At 41.4% G+C, this 20,844-nt stretch overlaps 1 long non-coding RNA gene across 1 annotated transcript in view; it reads left to right on the top strand.

The window, feature by feature from the left end:
* Positions 1 to 13,291: 13,291 nt before the first annotated feature.
* Positions 13,292 to 20,844, top strand: part of LOC110741821 — a 35,904-nt gene continuing 28,351 nt past the window's right edge. Inside the window, exon 1 of the long non-coding RNA XR_002518756.2 lies at positions 13,292 to 13,641. This is a non-coding gene — a long non-coding RNA (uncharacterized LOC110741821). The remainder of the gene's footprint in view (positions 13,642 to 20,844) is intronic.

Raw genomic sequence — 20,844 nt, forward strand, 5'->3', positions numbered from 1 at the left:
ATCTCCATTTTATGGATGTGGAAACTGAGACACAAGGTGTTAAGTTTCATGCCCTTGGTCAAAGAAGCTGTAAGGGGTGAAGAGGGGATCACGGCAGTCTTGACTGTTTTTCGATTTATCTGCGAGGTATCTACTAGGAACTCTAGTTTACAGAGGAGGACATTCAAAGTTCGATGCCCTGGGCCACAGGCTGGGGATGCATTGATTTGAACCCAGGTCACTTGTGTTAGTGTCCTTAGGCTGTGGTAACAAATCACTACAGTCCAGGTGGCTTCACACAGCAGATTGATCATCTCACGGTGCTGGAGGCCAGAAGTCTGAAATCAAGGTGTTGGCAGGGCTGGTTCCATCTGGTGGCTCCGTGAGAGAATCTGTTCCACGCTTCTCCCTCTTGGAACAGCTTCTGGTGACTGCCAGCAAGCCTCAGCATTCCTGGCCTTGTAGCTGATTCACACCCATCTCTGCGTCTGTGTTCACAGAGGTCTCCCTCTGTGACGATCTATGCCTAATCTCCTTCTCCTTTCGTTTATAAGGAATGAATTTAGGGCCCACTCTAAATCCAGAGTGATCTCATCCTCGAGATCCTTAATTACATCTGCAAAGACCCTATTTCCAAGTAATGTCACACTCACAAGCCATGGAAGTTAGGACTTGAACATACCTTTCTGGGGGGTGCTACTCAATTTACAACATCAGTCTCACTATCAAGCCTGCATCCTTTCCGTGCTGTGCTACCGTGCAATCACTTTGTGCCACTAAATTTCCTATTTGATCACATACTCTTCACGCATAGGTTCAGTGTTTCACAGGCTCAGGATTTATTTACGCTGTTGTAGTTAAGGACCATGCTTTATCCGCCATTGGCAGCCCCTCAGTGCCTCACACAGTGCAACACATAAAAGGAACTGTCCAAGAGAGAATGGCAGGCATCAGTGCAATAAGACATCCTTGGATGGGAGAACCTTCCAGAATTCTCCATCACAGCAAGTAGACAGGTAACATCATCTATGGATAAAGTTCTTATGTGTAGGCGAAAGAAAAGGTATTCCTCCACACAAAAAAGGATGCCTATTGAGAGTACCGGGAAGAACTAATAATCATTTTGCTTCTAGTACATGCTAGGCCCTGTCATGCATTTTACTTTATTCTTATTTAATTAACATTTTGTCCATTAAAGTTTAGAGCAGCAAGAAAAGAAATGAAGTACCCAAAATAGCTAAATTGTAGTTGGTTTGGGCATAGCAGGTTAGGCTAGCAAGATGGAAGAAAACAACTTTTGTGACTCACTATGAAAAACAATTATTGAAAAATAATTGACTCTCAAGGTATTGCGGGTCTTACTAATTGAATATGTTTTCATTGAAAAACAAAAACGCAGGGCTGTGAGAGAACCTTTGTTTTTGTATTGCCATTCACCGGAAAAGCTTCTTAAGCTCAATAATAAAACTGTGAATAACTTTTAGTACTACAGTTTCAGTCGTTCTTTCTTTGGTGACTTCAGGGAAGTTAAAAAAAAGTGGCAGTAATTCTGAGCACAACAAAGACTTAGACTTCCAAAACTCAATTTGCATTTTAAACGTTCAGGAGTAAGGACTTCTGTTTGTTTGCATTTGGTTTTTTTAACGTAGCCCTTGAGGATGCAATGTGAAAAGACAGCGCTTTTAGCTGAAATGATGGGTCGTGTAATTGGAGGCTGGCTGGGTTGGTGGTGGGGGGTCCGCAGGAAGGACTCCCCCAGGATATTCCGCTTCGGAGTTGTTTTTAAATGGATTGCTCCCCAAAGAGAATGAAGAGCAAGTATATTTCAAGTTTAATGCTCTCTTGAAAAGCAGCAAAGATTGCTTTTTAAAATAACTAAATCTGTGATGAGGGATAAGGGAAAATAAAGGCCTGGTATTCTCTTCTGTTTGCCCTTTGATAACTTGTTTTTGTTTGAAGCTCTGTTTTCTGGATATATGTTCTCGAACATATTTCTGTTTTAAAATCTCTCCTCTCCTGCTGTGAACTGTCTGAGTTGGTCTTGACAGTGCACTGGGCTGGAGGCTGGAGGACTATTTAGTCATCAGAGTGGCCAAGGAAGGGCTGTTGTTGGTTTATCAGTAGCACCCCCTTGTGGCGATTCTATGCATTTCCTCATTCTAAGTAGCTGAAACGTTTCAGGGACAAAGTTAATTTGATTTATAAACGATATTTTATTCTATTTTTCATGTTGTTAATTTAATTACTTTTCTCTCTTGCTCTACTGTTTAGTCCAGCCTAAGACCCATTCTTTCCGCTTTAAATTTAGGGATGAAGCCTGTCGCTTGGAAGAGACTGAGGTTCATACGAGGACTGAAGGCATTTTAATAACACTGAACACCAAGTCACTGCCAAAAGTCTGTGCCAAATCTTCGCACTTGCTTGATTTTAAACACTTGAATATTTAATTCTAAAATGCACTTTTCTCAAGACAAAAGTATTTTAAATTGCTGTTATTGTTACTTAATAGTATAGTATTCCTTTTATCTTTATTTGTACTCAGAAAATAAATTCTGAAGGCTTTCTTATTAACCACTAAAACGTATACTCTGTGCAACACCTTATACTCAAATGCTGGATGAAATTATTTGGAAATTAAGTTGCTTGAGTGAAAATTTCATACAGGAGAGCTATGGATACCTTAGAGCAAATTGGAGCTACGTAGGCTTTACATTTCTTTAAAACATCCATATTTCAATCAGAGAATGAAATCTGAACATTAATGCATTTCACGTGGACTGAATATCTGGTTTTTGAGCTTTGCCATAACTCTGGATTTTTTGGTATGGTAATTAAACTAATGTTAAAAGTGCTTCTTGACAACTTCTTACTTTTTTGCCATTGTAGTTCCCTATTTCTATAACACTTTTCCACATGCCCTTCAAGGTTTTGCCTTGTTTGAATAATTTAGATTAGGAGGTCATTCAGAGATCATTTAAAATACAATTTTGCCCAGACTATATTATTACATACTACATTTGGAGGACGCTAAATGAATGCTTAGTTGTAGAAATAATCAGGGCGGTTGGTTTAGAGGCTCAGGGCCTTATTCTTTATGAACCTCAAATACTGCGAGTACCAGGGTTGGGGGAGTAGGGCAGTGACTCAGCGCAGCTTCTGGGAGGAAAGAAGGAAGTCAGGTGGTGCTCACAAAAGTAATTTGCATTATACTCAACCTATTGCACTCAACTATTCTCCATGCAGAGCACATTGATCCTATGTCACTGATTGATACAGCTTCACGATTTTTATGAATGTTCCTTCCCTTATTTTCCCACACGACTGATTTTGTTGACTTTTTAAAAATTCAATTTCATATATTGCGGAAGTCCATAGTGCAATTTGTGCTAGTCGGCTTTGATTATTTTCAAAACTTAAATCCTATGTTTAAAATAACTTTCTATGAGTGTTTTTGAAAAGTATATATACACACACACACATACACACACACATACATATATATGTATATACACACACACACACACACACGTATTAAATCCTGGGGCCTGATAAAATAAATTTAGGTATTTTTAACTAATTAGAAGAGGAAGGTATCTGAGGCAGGAAAATAGGGTCTGGAGGCAGGGAACATAGGGCGATTCACACTTCAGCTATGACAGGAAATATCCTCTCCAGTTACACAGGGCGTATGCTGAGTAAATGACTTTGTAACGTTACTTCATCCTCTTCATTTATCTAGGGCTAACACCAAGTAACGAATGGAAACCGATAGAGGGCATTTAAACCCCCCAAAATTTTGTAACAGGGCCCTTGAGCCTCTGTGCTTGGGCCCACTCCCACACTGTGGAGTGTACTTTCATGTTCAATAAATCTCTGCTTTTGTTGCTTGTTTGTGCATTTTGTCCAATTCTTTGTTAAAGACGCCAAGAACCTGGACATCCTCCACCGATAACAGTATCAGGGATAGGGGCTGTGCTTATTGATACCATTTGTGAATGGTTGGAGGCTACTGCCCACCTGTGATCACTCTGGAGAAGAGAATCTTGAAGATAATTGTAATTTGGATTCCCTTCACTCCAAAGTACTGTCTTGTCTTGAATTGGGACTTTAAAGAGGCAACGGAGAGGACGCATTGAGAATGACCAATCTCTGTAATCACATAAGGAGCCTAACAGCACTCTGCTCTATACCTGTCTCTCTTTTTAGGCAGGTTCTGGCACCAAAATGTCTGGGTTTTAATTCAGCCTGCCATTTACTACCTGGATCAGTTATGTTGCTATGTAACAAATTACCACAACACTTAAAAGCCAAAAACAACACACAGTTATTATCACACTGCTCTGTGGCTCAGGAATCCAGGCGTAGTTTACTTGGGTCCTCTTCTGGCTCAGGGTGTCTCATAAGGCTGCAGTCAAAGTGTCAGCTTGGGCTCTGGCTTCATCTGAAGGCTCAGCAGGGGGAGAACCCGCTGATAAGCTCACACATGTAGCTGTTGGCAGGCCTCAGGTCAGGTTGGCCAGAGACATCAGTGTCTTCTCACATGGGATGCTCCACTGAGCGGCTCTCAACATGGTAGCTGGCTTCTCTCAGAGTGCACGAGAAAGAGAGTGAGAGTGAACAGAGACAGTTAGAAAGGTAGAAGTTAGAGCCTTTGTGTAATCTAATCTTAAAAGTGATATCCCATTACTTTTACCACATTTCGTATGTTACATGTGCGGCACTAGGTCCAGCTCACATTCAACAGAAGGCAATAGTGGGATGCTGGGGTTCCTGAGGACATCTCAGAGGCTGCCAGGGTCATTGTCTCTGTCACTGATGTCTCTGGTATTGGGTTCTTTTGTGTCAAATGACTAAAATAATGATTCTTACTTTAGTGAGCATTGAATAAAATAATAAGACACTTAGAGCTATACCTTGCCTATAGTTGGAGGCCAATTAAATTGAGGCATTAACAACACCCTGTTTTATAAAGGAAGAAGTAAGAGTACACTGAATTTACAGGACTTATCAAGAGTCCTACAATTCAGAAGGAAGGGGGCTGCTGGGATGTGAACCCAGGGCTGCCTAACTCCAAAGCCCATTCTTTCTCTTTTTTTTTTAATCTTAAAAAAGACATATTTTTTTTATTATACTTTAAGTTCTAGGGTACATGTGCACAATGTGCAGGTTCATTACATATGTATACATGTGCCATATTGGTGTGCTGCACCCATTAACTTGTCATTTACTTTAGGTGTATCTCCTAATGCTATCCCTCCCCCTACCCCCACCCCATGACAGGCCCCAGTGTGTGATGTTCCCCTTCCTGTGTCCAAGTGTTCTCATTGTTCAGTTCCCACCTATGAGTGAGAACATGCGGTGTTTGGTTTTCTGTCCTTGCAATAGTTTGCTGAGAATGATGGTTTCCAGCTTCATCCATGTCCCTACAAAGGATATGAACTCATCCTTTTTTATGGCTGCAGTGTATTCCATGGTGTATATGTGCCACATTTTCTTAATCCAGTCTGTCACTGATGGACATTTGGGTTGGTTCCAAGTCTTTGCTATTGTGAATAGTGCTGCAATAAACATACGTGTGCATGTGTCTTTATAGCAGCATGATTTATAATCCTTTGGGTATATACCCAGTAATGGGATGGCTGGGTCAAATGGTATTTCTAGTTCTAGATCCTTGAGGAATTGCCACACTGTCTTCCACAATGGTTGAATTAGTTTACAGTCCCACCAACAGTGTAAAAGTGTTCCTATTTCTCCACATCCTCTCCAACACCTGTTGTTTCCTGAGTTTTAAATGATCGCCATTCTAACTGGTGTGAGATGGTATCTCATTGTGGTTTTGATTTGCATTTCTCTGATGGCCAGTGATAATGAGCATTTTTTCATGTGTCTGTTGGCTGCATAAATGTCTTCTTTTGAGAAGTGTCTGTTCATATCCTTCACCCACTTTTTGATGGGGTTGTTTTTTTCTTGTAAATTTGTTTGAGTTCTTTGTAGGTTCTGGATATTAGCCCTTTGTCAGATGAGTAGATTGCAAAACTTTTCTCCCATTCTGTAGGTTGCCTGTTCACTCTGATGGTAGTTTCTTTTGCTGTGCAGAAGCTCTTTAGTTTAATTAGATCCCATTTATCAATTTTGGCTTTTGTTGCCATTGCTTTTGGTGTTTTAGACATGAAGTCCTTGCCCATGCCTATGTTCTGAATGGTATTGCCTAAATCATGAGTGAACTCCCATTCACAATTGCTTCAAAGAGAATAAAATACCTAGGAATCCAACTTACAGGGGATGTGAAGGATCTCTTCAAGGAGAACACAAACCACTGCTCAATGAAATAAAAGAGGACACAAACAAATGGAAGAACATTCCATGCTCATGGATAGGAAGAATCCAGATCATCAAAATGGCCATACTGCCCAAGGTAATTTATAGATGCAATGCCATCCCCATCAAGCTACCAATGACTTTCTTCACAGAATTGGAAAAAACTACTTTAAAGTTCATATGGAACCAAAAAAGAACCTGTATTGCCAAGACAATCCTAAGCCAAAAGAACAAAGCTAGAGGCATCACGCTACCTGACTTCAAGTTATACTATAAGGCTGCAGTAACCAAAACAGCATGATACTGGTACCAAAACAGAGATGGAGACCAATGGAACAGAACAGAGCCCTCGGAAATAACACCACACATCTACAACCATCTGATCTTTGACAAACCTGACAAAAACAAGAAATGGGGAAAGGATTCCCTATTTAATAAATGGTGCTGGGAAAACTGGCTAGATATATGTAGAAAGCTGAAACTGGATCCCTTCCTTACACCTTGTACAGAAATTAATTCAAGACTTAAATGTTCGACCTAAAACTATAAAAACCCTAGAAGAAAACCTAGGCAATACCAAGGCCCATTCTCTTAACCACTGTTTTGTCCTAATCACCCTGGAGGCCTGGATGTGATTCCATCCCCAGATGTGTAACAGGTACTCAGAGTTGCATTCCTGCTTCAATATTGTTCTCATCAATGACTTCCATGTAAATTAGGCCACCAGCCAACTTCCTTTCTTTATCAAATTTGAGAGGCTGGGCACGGTGGCTCACGCCTATAATCCCAGCACTTTGGGAGACTGAGATGGGTGGATCACCTGAGGTCAGGAGTTCAAGACTAGCCTGGCCAACATGCCCAAACTCCATCTCTCCTAAAAAATACAAAAATTAGCCAGTCGTGATGGTGGACGCCTGTAATCCCAGCTACTCAGGAGGCAGAAGCAGGGTGAATTGCTTGAACCCGGGAGGCGAGGTGGAGGTTGCAGTGAGCTGAGATTAAGCCACTGCACTCCAGCCTGGGCAATAGAGCTCCCGTCTCAAAAAAAAAAAATTTTTTTTTTTAAATTTGTTTTGTCAGTGTCAATTAGTGCAGCTGACTACCTGCTGCCTTGGGAAACATTTTGGTTTTTCTAGTACTGTTTTTTTCTTCATCTCTCTGGCCTCTAAATGTTGAAGTACTTTCGGCTCAATCCTTGGGCTTCCCCTTTTTAAAATCTGTGCTCCTTCTTGCTGCTGTGATACAGTCTCACGGATTTAAATATAATCTTTCTGGAAATGACTCCCAAGTTTATATTTTAAGTCCATATCTATCTCTTGATTTTCATACTTGCTTATCCAGCTGCCTACTAGGATCTCTGCTTGGGTGATCTCGGCTCGTCTGACATGTGTCTGAATTGTGTCATGTTCAAAATGAATTCCTGGTCTTCCTTCTGAAAGCTTTCAGTTTATTGTTTCTATGCTTTTAATTTTTTTCTTCATTGCTTTTAGCACCTTCTCATATATTACATATTTTACGTTTAAACAAATTTTGAACTTACTTTTATTAATGTATTTCACTTATGTTTACTATTGCTAGTCTCTACCCCTGGAATACAAGCCCCATGAGGGCCAGGAGCTTGTTTGTTTGTTTGTTTTCCTGTTTTGAATAATATTATGTCTTATTTAAGTACCTGGATATGGCTGACCATATAGCAACGTCAAAAAATGTTTGTTAAATGATTAAATGCAGAAACAAAAAGGATGAGTTATGTAACATCAGTGAAATGTGCTTTGGAGAAATAAATCATAGCCCTGTTCTTGTTTTTTGGTGCATAATCGGAAGCTGGAACTCCATGTCTCCTCTCTCATCCCGTTTTAAAACAATAACTCTAAACAATATATCTGAATGTGCTACTGAAGAAATGACACAAGGTGGAGTAACTCTAAGAATTGGGGGCCTCTCAGTGGGTGGCTGAGAACCATCAACAGCTGGGAAGATAAGTCCTGCTTCCCATGCACCAGGCTGGCTCTAGTAAGTTCCATAAACAGAGGACGTGGGAAGGCGAGGTGGGCAGGAAATTGGGAGCAGAGCAAGAGATGACGGGAAAGTGAGAAAAAGATTGGTTTTTATTGATTTAAGAACTAGAATTAGTGAATAAATGTACAGAGCAATGTGAGAATCAGGCTTCTTGGTGGTGCTCATTTAAAAATAAGAGTAAATTACTCCATTCAACAAAAATGCTTCACATATAGAAAAAAAGTCCAGCAAATTGAACAGAGCTTTATTCATTCTTCTTGTGAAAGGTCAGGGCAGTTCTAATTCCAATGTCCAATTACCAGGCACAATCAGCACAGCAAAGTAGAATCAACTCAATTTAAATCTCAGGCATTTGTCTCACCTTTAGCTGGCTTTGGTATGACTCACTGCAATTTTCTCATCAAAAAGCTAATTTTAGGAGCAAAATGTCAAGAAAAGATGAAAAAGGAGAGCCTGGTTTTACAGAACCTGGGATTTAAAAAAAAAAAAATCAGGGCTGCACTCATAAGCTACTTGTCAAATCAGTCACCCACCGAGGCCTCTATGATGTGATGGCCAGGATCCAAGGGAATAGAAAGTAAGAAGTAAGACAGAAAGACAAGCATCTTTGTCCCATTCTCTAATCTCAAATGTAGGAGGACGTACTGTTCCAGGTGGTCCTAAACTTTAACCTTACTTGATGATTTTTGAACAATTTCCAGTTGCGTGAGCAGACTTGACAGAATGAACACAGAGTAGGTGGCCCCTTAGGCAGCTGCCGTTGTCTCCTTAAAAACAACAACAACAACAACAAAAACCAAAAAACAAAGCCATTATTCTAAGTGAAGTAACTCAGGAACGGAAAACCAAATATGGTATGTTCTCACTTATTAAGTGGGGGCTAGCTAAGCTATAAGGATGCAAAGGAATAGGAATGTCAGAATGGACTTTGGGGACTTGTGGGGAAAGGATGGGATGGGGCAAGGGATAAAAGACTACATTTTGGGTACAGCGTACACTGCTTGGGTGATGGGTACACCAAAAATCTCAGAAATCACCACTGAAAAACTTATTCACATAACCAAAAACCACCTATACCCCCCAAAAGTATTGAAATTAAAATGAAATTAGGCTGAGCATGGTGGCACATGCTTGTAATCCCAGCACTCTGGGAGGCTGAGGCAGGCAGATCACTTGCGGTCAGAAGTTCGAGACCAGCCTGGCCGACATGGTGAAACCCCATGTCTACTAAAAATACAGACACCATGTGTGGTGGCACTTGCCTGTAATCCCAGCTACTCAGGAGGTTGAGGCAGAAGAATCTCTTGAACCCAGGAGGCAGAGGTTGCAGTGAGCCGAGATCACGCCACTGCACTCCAGCCTGAGTGATAGAGCGACACTCTGTCTGAAGAAAAAAAAAAAAAGGGAAATTAAAATAAAAATTAAAACCCCAAATTCTTTGTGAGGGAAACTTATGAAAGGAGGGAAAAAATAGATTTTCTAGGCTATTTCCACTTTTTTTTTTTTTTTTTTTTTTTTTTTAGAGATAGTGTCTCACTTTGTCATCCAGGCTGGAGTGAAATGCAGTGGCACCGTCAGAACTCACTGCAGACTAGACCTCCCAGGCTGAACCAGGCTCTCACCTCAGCCTTCTGAGTAGCTAGGACTACAGCCATGTGCCACCATGCACAGTTAATTATTATTATTATTTTTTGTAGAGACGGGGTCTCACCATGTTGCGCAGGCTGATCTCAAACTCCTAATCTTCCTGCCCTGGACTCGCAAAAGTGCTGGGATTACAGGCATGAGCCACCATGCCCAAGCATTTATCTGCTTTTTACTATTAGAAAAGGAGTGCCTGTTTAGTTCCCTGAGTGATTATAATGAAACCATCAGCAAGTTCTGTGTCTATTCAACATTGCCGGGTCTCCAGTGCGGGGCGGCCTCCCCAAGGCTCTTTGCCTGTGCTGTGACATCAGCAGCATTCTTTCCTGTAACATATTCTCTGGGTCCACTCCAATCCCTTCTGCTGCAATTCTGAAAAAGCCTATTTTATGGAATCCATATGAAAATTACAGAGCAGTTATCCCATCACCTTTCATGGTCTTGAAAAATCAGACTTCTAATCCAGGAGCCACAGGGCCTGTCCTCTGAGTGCTTGTTCACAGCATGTGTCTTTCGGGTCTTTCACTATATTTGCTTTCCTGCCTGACTCTGTGTTACATCTGCCCTTGACTGTGAGCGAGGATAGGAGCTGCCCTCGACTGTTATGTATTTTTGCCACATTATTTCACGGAATGATTTTTACTTATCACTAATCTATTCTGTGTAGATGCCAGAGAATGGCATTTAAAAAAAAATCAGAACATTTAATTTTAAAAGCATTTGAGACATTTAAAATTCATGTTATTTCTTGGGCAAAGTCTTTCCCTTTGCAAAGGTGATCCCAAACCCAGGATGTGGTCAGCAGAGCTGTTATTGATCCCTTTTCCTGGAAAAGACTCTTCTCCTCTAAGGAAGACGTGTTCATGTGTGTCTATGTGGGTGGCTGTGTGGATTTTGGGGTCGGGTGGTGTGTGGGGAGGAGACTGTCTGTGTCCTTTGCTTTTGTGAGTTTCTCCAGAGTGTGTGAGACAATAATCAGACAAGGGGATTCGCCATAGCTTTCGGTCTTTTACAAATGATCTCTATAACAGTATACATTTATAGTTTATGATTTCATTGTTCCTTTGAGGAAAAGGGAAGCAGCCAGTCTCATGGCTTATTGTTTTAGAGAATGTTTTACTGCCACGCAACAAAGCTAAAAGGAAAAGAAATTAGTCTTTTGTGAAGAGATGAAACTTATACCTTAAACACAAACACCCAGCTTTGCCAGCTTTATATTCTTATTGCTCAGACATTTTCTCATAGGGTTGGGGATGTTTCACTTTGAAATGGAAACTTATATAATCCCCCCTCCCAAGAATTGTTTCCCTGAACCTTACACCATGATGCATTATTTACGATATGGGTAAGAAATGATTGCCTTTCATCCTGCTTCAAGGAGTTCAACATGTTTTAGGATAAACTGTCAGAGACAGAGATACTTTTGGTGGGAGAAAATCTGAAAGCATACTAAGCTATTTTGCCAATTATTGCCCCAAACCCATTTGTTTTCCATGAATTCAAGGATATTTTGAGTTAGAAATAAAATAAAACAACATAGGAGTAGTATACCAAATGGATTAAACAAACAAACAAAAAGTGAGAAAGTATTTGATACCAATTTAATAGACCAAGTGTGGGTTGCCTCAATGTGGAAAAACTCATATAAATTGACTAAAACTTTGCCTTAGTCTTATTGCTCTTTCTACAATGATAAATTGCATAACTGGATCAAGTTGTGGATTCTCCCACCCCCAAGTATTAAAAGTTTTTGCAGATGAGCAAACTAAGACCTGGATGCCTGTTCTCACCATCACCAGATTAGTTAGTGGCTGTTTAGGGGGACCTCAGACATGTGGCTACACAGTGTCGTTATCACTGGAGAGTTGCAACTCTCCCTGCACCCTAATGGTGCTCTCCTGCTCATGACTGAAATGCTACTGTCCTCATTGTTCATGCCAAGCAGGACTTTGTCCGGCCCCTTCTTTTCCCATGCAACTCTTGGGATGCCCAACAGCGTTTTAAGAGGATTTGTGTGAATCAGTGGGTGAGACCAAGAAGGCTAGAAAACATTAGAGTGCCAGCTGTGGGTAGTGGCTAGATGTAAGAAGAAGGGGAACAATTTTTAACACTTGAGAATACAAAAATGAATTGCTGCCATTCATAACTTTGACTTTAGATGGGCCTTGCACTATTGATTTCAATGACGAGTCGTGTTTAAAGTGTCAAAATCTCTCATGAAGGAAAAAGTGAGAGGTAATTATGTTTTTTTGTTCTCAGAAAGGTTTAAAAATGTGACCATTTGAAGCAGATTGATTTCAATTGCTTTTCAATCTACTCTAATGTAAAATCTACTCTTAATTTAAAACTCCTTCCAATGGCGGTGTGAGAAATCCACTAAATAAATTGTAGCATCAGAGCAGCTTTCTTTTAGTGTATTATTCCTAGTGAACAAATTAGGACATCTTGGCCATATTAACACTCAAACATTATTCTAATGAAAATGTTCAGATAGTTCTTAGACAGTACTAGGAACTTACAAATAAATAAAGGATTCTCAGCTTGTTGCCTTGGAAAATTTTATTTTAATGAACAGACACAGCTCAGAATGTCTACTATTAGCATAAAAACACTCCTAAGTTCTTTTCTTTTGAAATATGCCTTCATTTACTAAAGGTTAATGTTTTAATATGAAAATCCTACGTTAAATCTTCATCAGCATTAATAAATCAATAGATCTTTTAATACCAGGCAAGGCACTGAAGAAATGCAGCATAGAAGAATTACAAGAGTTTTCTTCTTTTTGTGTGCTTTGGAAAAATTCCCCTGAAAAGTATATTCAAAATAAAATGTTATACATCTGTATGATGCTTTTTAGTAACCCAATTGTTCGCGTTATATTACATCACTTGGTCCTTATAACACCACCATATGTCTTGGGAGGAAAGAGGTTATATTGCTTTACAGGTGAGGACTTGGTCAAGGGAACATGAGTAGCAAGTGGAAGTTCAAGGTTTTGCATGAAGGTTTTTATAGAGCCTCCTTCTGTATTCTTCCCACAACATTATGGTGATGCTTTTACACTTTTATCCATAAACTCTCTTTATTTGTTTGCAAAGTCTTCATGGTGTTGGAGTGCTTGTCCCTCTTGGGGATATATGTTGTGGCTTCCCCTTGGGTCACAGGCCGTGTAAGTACAAACAATACCATGTGGGCTGTTCTCTTGTCCCCATCCCTGTGTTCAAGGTAGCCGTCAATCACTGTGAATTAGTAGTAATGCTGATTTTTATCTGGGACACTTTTACAGTACTGTGAGCCTATGAAAAAACTAAAATAGTAAAAAAATATATATATATATATTAGAGACTGGTAAAGTTTTCTTTTATCTGCAAGGCTCTCACAAAAAGTGTTCTTTGGCTTCTGGTACTCTCTTCTCCCGGGAATGAGCAATGTATGTGCATTGAGTTTTTGTGGGGGTGACCGTTTCCCTTTGAAAACGGCCCAGACTATTTATTTTAGCACTTGGTTTGGGGACGGGTGTTAAATTCTGTTGCTGGCATCGCGCCAAAACAGTAGGACAGCAGAGGCCGCTGGGCTGAAGCCTGCAGGGGTGCCTCCTTTGCCGGATCTGGCCAAGCCTCCCGCCAGTCGAGGCCGTTTACCTTCCAGTCACACCAAGAACTAAAACAGGATCAGCCAAAGGTACAATGTTTTCCCAAAGCGTTAAAAATCGGTGCTTGGCTTGAAATACAGTCTGGTCTTTGATATTCTGCCGTGGTGATCAGTGTTGGAGCTCAGGACGCTGAAGTTGTGCGCAGCCTGTGCGTGCAGCGCTAAGGCTGTGACGAGAAAAGATGCCAGCAGCGAGCGGGACTTCAGGACCGTGGGAGCAGCAGGACGGGGGTCGGGGGAGCGGTGCTTGCCCGGCGTTTGCAGTGTCACTTCTGATTGGCCTTGCAGGGCAGAGCGCACACCCTTTGCACTGTCTGACCTCCCTGGAGGCCATGGGGAAAGCCACTGGTTTTAGGGCTGGTAAAGGAAGGCACCAGGCGCTGCGGGAGAGCGAGGGGGAGGGGGAGGCTGCGGGGAGGGCGGAGCGGAGCCGGGAAGTGGGGGATGCAGGTGGTGTAGTTGGGTGGAGTGGATGTGGTGGTAGTGGTGGTAGTGGTGGATATAGGGTGCAGCCGCCGATTACAGGGTGCGGGTGCAGCCGGAGTGCAGCCGGTGCAGGGTGGGTGCAGCGGGCGCAGCGCCGGATAGAGGGTGGCGCAGCCGGATACAGGGTGTGGGTGCAGCCGAAGCAGGCATGGGGTGCAGCGGCAGGCGGGTGCAGCGCGGCGCCGGATAGAGGGTGGGTGCAGCGCGGATACAGGTGGCGCAGCCGGAAGCCAGTGGCGTGGGTGCAGCGGGTGGGCAGGCCGATGCAGGCTGGTGTAGCTGCTCGTCACCCCCTGGTCCCAGGGCGGACCAGGAGGCATTGGTCCAAGTCCCTCTGGCAGCAACCAGGTGTTCGCCCGCCGAGCCGCAATCGTCCCAACTCCATCCCTTTGCCCCACTCCTGGAGCCCCGATCAGGAGATCAGCAAAGTCTCCTTTTGATTTACTGCCTCTTCCCTCCGTCCCGGCATCCAGGAGGGGCGGAGTGAGCAGTGGGTGAGCTCTCAAGAGTGGGGCCTGGAGATGCAAGGAGGGCAGATGGGCTGGCGGAGGCAGATTTCACACGAATAAATTTTACTTTGCAGCGGAGGGAGTGGCACGAATGGCACACTGATTCTTAAAATATTTTGGGGAACTGGTATTATACCAACATGTAGGACTGACCACAAACATTGGGTTAGCTACCAGATACTAGACATGTTTAGAGGAAGTTGTAACATACCTACTTCCTGATACTACTTTTACTAGGGATGTCTTCCATAAAAAAAAACAAAAAAAACAAATATGCTTTGATTTTTCTGATTACAAAAGCAATACATGCTTATTACTGAGTACTTGAAAAACACAGATGAATATAACCAAGCAAACAAAAGTCACTCAATAGTCCATGAAAGAGAAGTAACCATTGTTAATATGTTAGAACTATTCTCTTCTATTATTTTTGGAACACATATTTATATTTAATATAATATTTGAGATATAGTACATATTGAGATTTTAGACCTTGATTTTTATTAAACAATTTTATTTAAATATGATTTACAGGCTGGGAGCAGTGGCTCATGCCTGTAATCCAAGCACTTTAGGAGGACAAGGCAGGCAGATCACCTGAGGTTAGGAGTTTGAGGCCAGTCTGGCCAAAATGGCAAAACCCTGTCTCTACTAAAAATACAAAAATTAGCCGGGCATGGTGGCAGACACCTGTAATCCCAGCTACTTGGGAGGCTGAGGCAAGAGAATCACTTGAGCCCAGGAGGCAGAGGTTGCAGTGAGCCGAGATTGTGCCACTGCACTCCAGCCTGGGCAACAGAGCAAGATTCTGTCAAAAAAAAAAAAAAAAAAACCATATAATTTACACACCATAATTCCACAATCATAAATATACAATTCAATTATTTTTAGTAAGTGTTTGTTTAAACTTGTGCAACCATCGCAACAATCCAGTTTGGGAACAATTCCATCCTCTAAGTGTAACCTCCTGCCCATTGCAACTACACTCAGCCCTAGATAACCACTGACATGATTTTAGTATCTACAAATTTGTCTTTTTTGGACATTTTAGATAAGTGTAGCCTTTTGTGTCTGGCTTCATTTACTTAACTTATGTTTTTGAGGATCATCCACGTTGTAGCGTGGATCAGCAGTTTTATTTTGTTTTATTTTATTTTATTTCATATTATTTTTTGAGACAGGGTCTTACTCTGTCGCCCAGGCTGGAGTGCAGTAGTATGACCAGGACTCACTGCAGTCTCTACCTCCTGGGCTCAAGTGATCCTCCCACCTCAGCCTCTCAAGTAGTTGCAATTACAGGCATGCCACCACACCTGGCTAATTTTTAAACTTTTTGTAGAGATGAGTTCTCTCTTGAATTCATTTCTCTTGGTCTTGAACTCCTGGGCACAAGCAATCCTCCCTTCTTGGCCTCTCAAAGTGTTGGGATTACAGACATGAGTCACCGTGCTTGGCCTCATTTTTATTGCAGAATAGTATTGTGCTGTATGAATATGACACATTATGCTTACTCATTCACCTGTTTTTGGTTATTATGAATACTGTTGTTATGAACATTCATGCACATGTGTTTGTATGGACACATATTTTCATGTCTATTGGGAAAATCCTAGGAGTTGAATTGATGGGTTGTATAGTAAATTTGTTCAACTTTTTAAGAAATTGCCAGACTGTTTTCCAAAGTGGCTGCCCCATTTTACATTCCCACCAGCAATGTACGAGGTTCAAGTTTCTCTATATCCTTGCCAACACTTGTTTTTGTCTATTTTTTGATAATGGCCATTCCAGCGTGTGTAGTGGTTCTCAGTGGGGTTTGAATTTGCATTTCTTTAAAGAGTAAGAATATGAAGTATCTTTGTATGTGCTCATTAACCATTCAGATGTCTAGTGAAACGTCTGTTTAAATCTTTTGTCCAGATAAAAATTGACTTGTTTTCTTATTATTGAATTATAATTCTTTATTCTGGATGCAATTCTAGTATGAGAACTATAATTTGCAATTATTTTTTTCTTAGTTTGTGGCTTGTTTTTTCATTTTCCTAGTGCTATCTTTTGAATTGTAAAAGTTTCACATTTCGATGAAGCACAATTATTTTTTTCTGTGATGGCTCATGCTGTTGGTGTTATAGCAGAAATTTTTGTGCATCCTAGGGTCACTATAATTTTTTCTTATGTTTTATTGCAGATGTTTTATAGAGTTAGATTTTATAGTAAGATGTATAAATGATGTTGATTTTTTTTCTGCATATGGCATGTTTTAGGGTCTCTGTTCATTTTTTCTTGCGTATAGCTATATAATTATCCCAGTACCATTTGTTGAAATGCCTTGGTACCTCTGTCAAAACTCAGTTGGGGGACTGGGTGTGGTGACTCACGCCTGCAATTCCAGCATTTTGGGAGGCTGTGGTGGGCAGATCACTTGAGGTCAGGGGTTTGAGATCAGCCTGGCCAATGTGGTGAAACCCCGTCTCTACTATGGTGCATGCCTGTAGTCTCAGCTACTCGGGAGGCTGAGGCAGGAGAATTGCTTGAACCTGGGAAGCAGAGGTTGCAGTGAGCCGGGATGGGGCCATTGCACTCTAGCCTGGACACTGCAGCATGACTCCATTGAAAAAAAAAAAAGAAAAAGAAAATAAATACATCAATCAGTTGGGCGTTAATGTAAAGACTCATTTCTAGACTCTATTGATCTATGTTCCTATCCTTATGCCAGTACCACCCTCTGTTGTTTCTGTGAATTTATAGTCATTGTGAGATGGGGTAGTACAAATCTTACAACTTTGTTCTAACCTTTCAAAATTGTTCCAGCTGTTTTAAGTCCTTTGCATTAAGAAAATATGCAGGATCGGTCTGTCAATTTCTACAATATAACCTGCTGTAGTTTTGATAGGGATTTCACTGAATTTACTTATTTTATTGGTGCATTTTCTCACATTTTAATAATTCTGATACTTTTAACTGGGATAGTTTTGGGACATTTATGGTGGGAAGAAGGGAGTTGGGATAAACTTTCAATTTCCCTTTTCATCTCAGCATTCACTCCATATTTGCTCTATGACACACATGCAGAGAAGATGGGTCTTTGCAATTGAGAAACTTGTGGCTAGAAATTTGTTAGTTGTTAAAATTTTACCGAGTTCTCCCTAGGAGATCCACAGGGTAACCCAGACAAGAACGAGAGGCCAAGGAAATCCTGAAGGGTGGCGATTATGCTGATGGGACAGTTCATACCAGGAGCGATGACTGCTTATGCCACCAGCATGCAGGTTGCCAGGATGACCCTCAGCATGACATAGACACACGCTGCATTACTCAGTGGGCTGGGCAGGCAGTAGTTGCTGTCAAGAAGGCATCTGTCAGACCTGGGGAGGAAGAGCGTTCCTGCCACGTCCTGACAACCAGAAACGTGGGAGGCTGCGGACAGCCAAGTGCCCATGGGGTGCTGCACCCAGAGCCCAGGAATCAACTCTCTGGCTTCTTCCAGATCACATGGTTCACAGTGGGGTTTACAGCCCTCATTTCTGATGTTATAAGGTTAGAGGCAGTGACCTTGGGAGAGTTTACACTCAATTTAATTTTTATGGTTTCATGAAATGGGAACTGTTTTCTACCAGTCAATAAAACAGCGGGCCTTCTGCTGTATAATGGATGTGGATAGACGATTGCTGTTTGTTATCACCGTTTAACTGCAGGGTAGTCTTATTAGTGGGGATTTTGGAACTCCAGGACTTTACCAGCCTCAGGGCTACTTCTTTATCCATGTCAGCATCAATGTTGTTACATATAACAGGTTACGGTCACTTCAAAAGGAAGGGAAAGTTCAAAGTCTCTGAAGTTTAAAATGCACTAAAAAGCAAATGAGCTGAGAGAACTAGAGAGCTGAACTAGGGGTCTGAGCCATCAGGAGTTTCAGTGGAAAAATGACTGAAATGTAAGCTGAGCAATCAGATGTTCCAGGAAATAATGGCAACCCTAACCTACCAGGTAAAAGAAACGTTATCTTAGAGCTCAGCTGCATCACGGTGGAGAAGCACAATGCTTATGGCAATAATCACTGGTAGTTTAGAGATGGAAAAACGATCAAACATATTCCCTGCATGTTATGAAACAAAAATCCGAAATATTCCCAATTCCCATGTACCTGTTCAAATTGAGCGGAAGTCCTGTTGAAGTTTACGTGAAAGAACGGGATATAAAAGAAATTGTAGCTTGGTTTTCAAAGGCATAGACACTTCCTCGCTATACTAGTGTGATATAATAGGAAAGTGGTTTTGCATTCTTGATCAAACGCCAACTAAATGCAGAGATGTTGGCCTCAGAAGGGATGAGGATGAGGGTCAAAAGTTTTTAAATAGAGGAAGCAGAAAATGCACAAAATTGCTTCCTCAAAGGTGACATGCAGCTTTGAAAAAATACTTTGGGTAAAGAAATCTGGTGTTGGCCCAATGTGGTGGCTCATACCTATAATCCCAGCACTTTGGGATGCTGAGGTGGGAGGATTGCTTGAGGCCAGGAGTTCGAGACCAGTCTGAATAACACAGAAATACCGCATCTCTACAACAACAACAACAACAACAAAATTAGCTGGGCGTGGTGGTGCACATCTGTAGTCCCATCTACTCAAGAGGCTGAGATGGGAGTATTGCCTTGAACCCAGAAGTTGGAGGCTACAGTGAGCTATGGTCACATTACTGCACTCCTGCTTGGGTGACAGGGTAAGACCCAGTCTCAACAATAACAAAAGAAGTCCGTGTGTGTGTGTGTGTGTGTGTATTCGTGTCTGTAGTGTGTGTGTAGTGTGTATGTGTGTGTATGTGGTGTGTCGTCTATGTGTGGTGTGTGTGTAATGCGTGGTGTGTGTGGTGTGTGTGTGTGTTTGTGTGTGTATGTGGTGTGTGTGTGTGTGTGTGTATTTGGTGTGTGTGTGTTTATGCATGCGTGGTGTGTGTGGTGTGTGTGTGTGCTGTGTGTGTGTATGTGGTGGGTGGTGTGTGTGTATGTGGTGTGTGTGTGTGTATTCGTGTCTGTGGTGTGTGTGTGGTGTGTATGTGTGTGTATGTATGTGGTGTGTATATGTGCGGTGTGTGTGTTTATGTGTGTGTATGTGTGGTATGTGTGTGTGTATGTGTATGTGATGTGTGTGTGGTGTGTGTGTGTATGTAGTGTGTGGTGTGTGTGTGTTTATGTGTGTGTGTGTTGTGTGCGTGTATGCGGTGTGTGTGGTGTATGTGTGTGCTGTGTGTGTGTGGCGTGCGTGTGTGGTGTGTATGTGTTTATGTGTGTGTGTGCTGTGTGTGTGTATGTGCTGTGTGTGTGGTGTGTGTGTTTATGTGTGTATGTGGTATGTGTGTGTATGTGGTGTGTGTGTGTTTATGTGTTTGTGTGTATGTGCTGTGTATGTGGGTATGCATTAATTGTGTATTATTGCTGTGTGTATGTGGTATGCGTGGTATTATTATTGTGGTGTGTGTGTATATGAGTGTCTGGTTGGTGTGTGTGTGTTATTGATTAGATGGTCTGTGGTTGATGGTGGTTGGTGTGTGTTACGTATTGTGTGTGGTTGTGTGTGTGTTATTGATTGTGTTATTGGTGTGTGTTTGTATTGTTGTGTGGTTGTGTGTGGTTGGTATTGATGTGGTGTGTGTGTGTGTGGTTATTGTAGTTGTGTGTGTTATGTAGTTATTGGTGTGTGTGTGTGTATGTATGTGGTGTGTGTGGTGTATGTCTGTTAACTTATTATTATTATTTATGTGGTGTATTGTGGTGTTATTGTTGATTATTATTGTTAGTTATTATTGTTATTGTTGGTTATTGTTTATTGTGTGTATTGCTGTGTGTGTATTGTATGTGGTGTGTGTGTGGTAGCCATGCTTACATGTGTGTGTGAGGAAGTGAAAGTAAATGAGGAAGAGTCTCCACCTATTCTTTATGCCTTTATTCATAAGCTGAAGTTAGTCTCGGACTAATGATGATAATAGATCCTGCTATTTTAATACTGCTTTATGGTTTAAAACACATATGGGTTGTGCATCCCTAATTCAAAACTCTGAAATCCGAAATGCTTCAAAATTGGAAACGTTTTGGGCCCCGACATGATGCCAGAAGTGGGAAATTCCATGCTCGCTTCCTTTACTTTCCAGTGATTTAAAGGACACAAACTTTGTTTTATGAACAAAAGTATTTAAAAATATTGTATAAAATTATCTTCAGCCTATGTATATAAAATGTGTGTGTATTT

Source organism: Papio anubis, chromosome 19, assembly GCF_008728515.1.
Source record: "Papio anubis isolate 15944 chromosome 19, Panubis1.0, whole genome shotgun sequence".
Lineage (NCBI taxonomy): Eukaryota > Metazoa > Chordata > Mammalia > Primates > Cercopithecidae > Papio > Papio anubis.